The sequence below is a fragment of the Lutra lutra genome, chromosome 6, assembly GCF_902655055.1.
Source record: "Lutra lutra chromosome 6, mLutLut1.2, whole genome shotgun sequence".
NCBI classification, from domain to species: domain Eukaryota; kingdom Metazoa; phylum Chordata; class Mammalia; order Carnivora; family Mustelidae; genus Lutra; species Lutra lutra.
The window spans coordinates 73194285-73198864 of NC_062283.1; the positions used below are offsets into that span (position 1 = coordinate 73194285).

Here is a 4580-nt window from a genome sequence, read left to right on the forward strand (position 1 = left end):
CATTTATTTTTATTTTATTTTTTATTTTTTTAAAGATTTTATTTTTTTATTTGACAGACAGAGATTACAAGTAGGCAGAGAGGCAGGCAGAGAGAGAGAGGAGGAAGCAGGCTCCCTGCTGAGCAGAGAGGCTGATGTGGGGCTCAATCCCAGGACCCTGGGATCATGACCTGAGCCGAAGGCAGAGGCTTTAACCCACTGAGCAAACCAGGCACCCCGCTCATTTATTTTTATTAGATTGTTTGCTTTTTATTGTTGAGTTCTAGGTGTTCATATAACATCCTAGACAACAGTCCTTTCTCAGATATATCCTTATGAATCCTATCCTTTTGATACTTAGTTATATATTTAACTGGCTTTAAATATGGAGTTTTAGCACTTTTACAGTAGGAAATTTTATTGGGATATTTCATTTTTTATATTACATGATATTAGAGAGGAAACTTTATGTTGTCTTATCTGCCAGTAGGGGCAATAGATTTCTGCTAGCTATAGAAGTAAAGAGTTTGGGAGGATAAATTACTGTATAATTCCTGCCTCAGTGGTATACACAAGAGGCATAATCAAATGCTTTATTGTTGAACAATATGAAGATGGATATAATTTAGATCACATATATTAAACATATAATATGTGACCAACACTATTTTAATAAGAATAAGAAAATATACTTATCTTTGAAAAATATATAATATAAACAAAAATAGATAATATGATTAAACAGCAGAAAAATGTACAAAACCACAAGTCCACAAATAAATATAAAATTGTGTCTGTTAGATATAAGTATGGTCATTATTCACAGTAGTTAAAGATCACTGAAAGCCAATGTAGGCATAACCAGCATCACAAAATTGAAATGGACCCTAAAGAACAATCTATATATAAAAAAAGAAAGTACTTGAATAAATTCACAGAAGTGGAAAGAATCATGACATGTTCATAGTGTATTACATTGGGACAGTAAAAAATAAAGTTAGAGCAGTTATGAAATATTATGTTATCAAGAGCTTTGCAAGTCAAGCCAAAGTACAAAAATGCACTGCAATAGGTGAGAAAGAATCAACATAAGACCTATGTGCGTATGTATGAGGGGATTTGGGAGTGTTGCTAACAGGATGAAAGTTATTTTAAGCAGATCAATTGGGCAATACTTCAGCTAGCAGAAATTATGTAACAAAGGCTGAAAGGAAATGGCATTTGTTCAAAGATAATAGAAAGAAGTCTTAGCAATGTTTAAGGGTGTGGGAAGAGAAATGCATAGTAACAAAGATTGCTCAAAGGAAAGAATAACCGAGGTATTTAGTGACTGATAGGAAAAATGTATGAATGATGTTAAATAGTCTTATTCAATGAAATATAATAACTATTTAAGAATCTTTAGAGTGATTACAATAAAATCTTAAATTTTAAGCTGATTAAATAAATTGCCCAGTCTATGTAGACAGATGTAAAATATATAAAATCACATGGGCATGCAAATGTGACTCAGCTCACACCTGTTTATTTTCCACAGAAAATGATTATTGAGAGTGCTATTTTTGAGGAATTTACTCTGTTAATCTGAAAATGGGCATACCCTATAGAGACATCTTTTGCTTTTCTTATTAGTTATGCTTCCTTTTTTTTGTTGTTAATTGTTGTGTTCAACCCTCCGTGTTTATCTAACACCTGCTGTGCTCTTTGAAAGTTATTTTCATGTTTAGCATTTCTTTTTTTAATACATGAATATATGGTAAAAATTTACTTTAAAAATCCTTTAGTCAGGGTTCATCTGCTTCTAATAATTTACTTTCATACTTTACATTATTCTCCTGTGTTATCAGACAGTGAGACAGTGATATATTAGCATCAGAAAACAATTAGTTCTGATGAATCTTTAATATATGAATGATAATCAACAAAATTTATTGGGTACCTATTTTTTGTTCAATACTCTGAGGAGGAGGAAGATATATGATTTCCTCTTTGTTTTAAAGAAGTTTATACCTGGCTGGGCAAAAAAGCAAAAAAAAAAAAACCCCAAAAGGCTGAAATAAGAGTGACAAATACAAGGTAGCCATTAAAATTTTTTGTATGGTTTTACAGAAAGAAACAGATAAGGGCTGAAGAATAGAGCAAAGGTGTCAAAGAAGAGATAGAACAGAACAAACAATAGGCTTTGGGAAGCTAGAAGCTAAATTATACATCTCTATAACTAGGGGAAATACACAGTAGGTTATTTAGGGAGAGTATTACTTATTTTTATCATTGAAATTTAATCCCAAGTCATTCTTGGCTTCTTTCTATATTAATCTAATCTTTATCAATTATTTTAGTTAAATTATAGACAAAATATTTGTGATCTTCCAGTTTATTAATAAGGACTTGATTTCTTAAGAGTAGGAGGTGCTATTTTACACATATGTTTCCTAGATCAAGGTTGGAGTTGTCTGAAATTTTCTGCTGTGAATGGTTCCCCAGGCCAGGATGGTCAACCCGGACACAAGGGAGAACATGGTTACCCTGGCAACATTGGTCCTGTTGGCACTGTGGGTGCACCTGGTCTTCATGGCTCTGTGGATCCCACTGGCAAACATGGAAACCATGATGAACTTGGTCCTACTGGTGATGTGGGACCCATCGGTGCTGCTGGTCCAAGAGGTCCTAGTGGCCTACAAAGTATTTGAGGTTGATAAGGGAGAGTCTGTTGACAAGAGGCCCAGAGGTCTTCCCAGCTTAAAGAGACCCAATGGACTGCAAGATTCTTCCTGATCTTGCTGGTCAACATAGCAATCAAGGTGAACCTGGTTCTACAGGTCTTGCCTGTCCTAGGGGCTCTGGATCCTTTCAGACTTGCTGGCAAAGATGTTCCCATTGGATATCCTGGTACAGTTGGACCTGCTGGCATCTGTGACTCTCAGGGTAGTAAAGGTCCTGCTGGCCCTACTGGTCCCCCCCCGGTCCTACTGGCCCTCCAGGTCCAAGTGGTGGCAGCTATGATTCTGTTTATTAAGGGGACTTCCATAGGGCTGACCAGCCTCACTCACCACTTTCTCTTAGACCCAAGGATTATGAAGTTGATACTACTCCGAAATTCCTCAGTGACCAGATCAAGACCCCTCTGACTCCTGAAGGTTCTAGGAAGAACCCAGCTTGCACTCGAGACTCAGCCACCCAGAGTGGAGTAGTGGTTACTACTGGACTGACCCTAACCAAGGATGCACTACGGATGCTATCAAAGTATACTGTGATTTCTCTACTGGCAAAACCTGCATCCATGCTCAACCTGAAAACATCCCAGCCCAAAACTGGTACAGAAATTTCAAGGTCAAGAAGCACAACTGGTTAGGAGCAACTATCAGTGGTGGTACCCAGTTTGAATATAATGTTGAAGGAGTAACCACCAAGGAAATGGCCACTCAACTCGCATGCTTCTGCTGGCCAACTGTCTCAAAACCTCACCTGCCACTGCAAGAACAGCATTGTCTACATGGATGAGGAGACTGGCAATCTGAAAAAGGCTGTCATTCTGTAAGGCTCCAATAATGTTGACCTGGTTGCTGAGGGCAACAGCAAGTTCACCTACAGTGTTCTTATAGACCACTGCTCTAAAAAGACAAGTGAATAGAGAAAGACAATTATTGAATACAAAACAAATAACTCATCCCTCCTGCCTATCCTTCATATTGCACTTTTGGACATCAGTGGTGCTGACCAAGAATTCAGGGTGGACATTGACCCAGTCTGTTTCAAATAAATGAACCCAATCTAAATTTAAAAAAAAAAAAAATTAAAATAAAAGAAATCTGAAAAAAACTTTCTCTCTTTGCCATTTCCTTTTCTGCTTTTTTTAAACTGAGAGCTGAGTCCTTCCATTTCCTCTGCATATCTACTTGATTAAATCATGGGCAAAAGAGAAGGAGAAGGATTGCCCAGAGCATAGTGCAATACAATTTCATTCATTCCCTCCCTCCCACTCAAAAAAAAAAAAAAAAAAGATTTGGAATTTTTTTTTCAACACTCATATCTATTGTAGAAAATGTCAACCTTTGTATGAGAACAAAAATAAAAATTGAAAAATAAAATAAAATCCATGAACATCAAAAAAAATGTCTGCTATTGACCCCTAAATGGTGATGAGTGAAAACTTTGCCATGGAGATGGGGAGGCAGTCCCTAATATTTGTAAAACCGATGTATTCATCCAGGGACAGTGATGTCAAAGTGGTTCAGCCAACTCAGGTGACTGTATCTGGATATGTGGATAACCAGAATTACGGTAGTCCCATAAACGCTTCTGAATTAGCTCCAGACACAAGCCAACTTCCCCAGTGTTAATGGAACTCAGGCAACAAAATGGAATATATTCATATGAAAACTCAAACCAACCATCAACTTTGAAAATCCAATCTATGCGGAGATGGAGAATAAACAGGAGGACAGTGAGGCTGTGGCTTTACCTCCAACACCTTCTCTCCCTGCTAAAAGTTCTCTGAGACCCAATGCCAACGGAAGACAGTTTTACAGACACTGCAAACCTTGTTAGAGAAGACTCTGAGGTATAGCTATGCCAGCTCTGTAGGGAATAATTAGAAACAC

The 4580-nt window shown here is 37.2% G+C and overlaps 1 pseudogene; it reads left to right on the forward strand.

The window, feature by feature from the left end:
* Positions 1-987: 987 nt before the first annotated feature.
* LOC125101615 (collagen alpha-2(I) chain-like) lies at positions 988-3757 on the forward strand (annotated as a pseudogene).
* Positions 3758-4580: the final 823 nt, after the last annotated feature.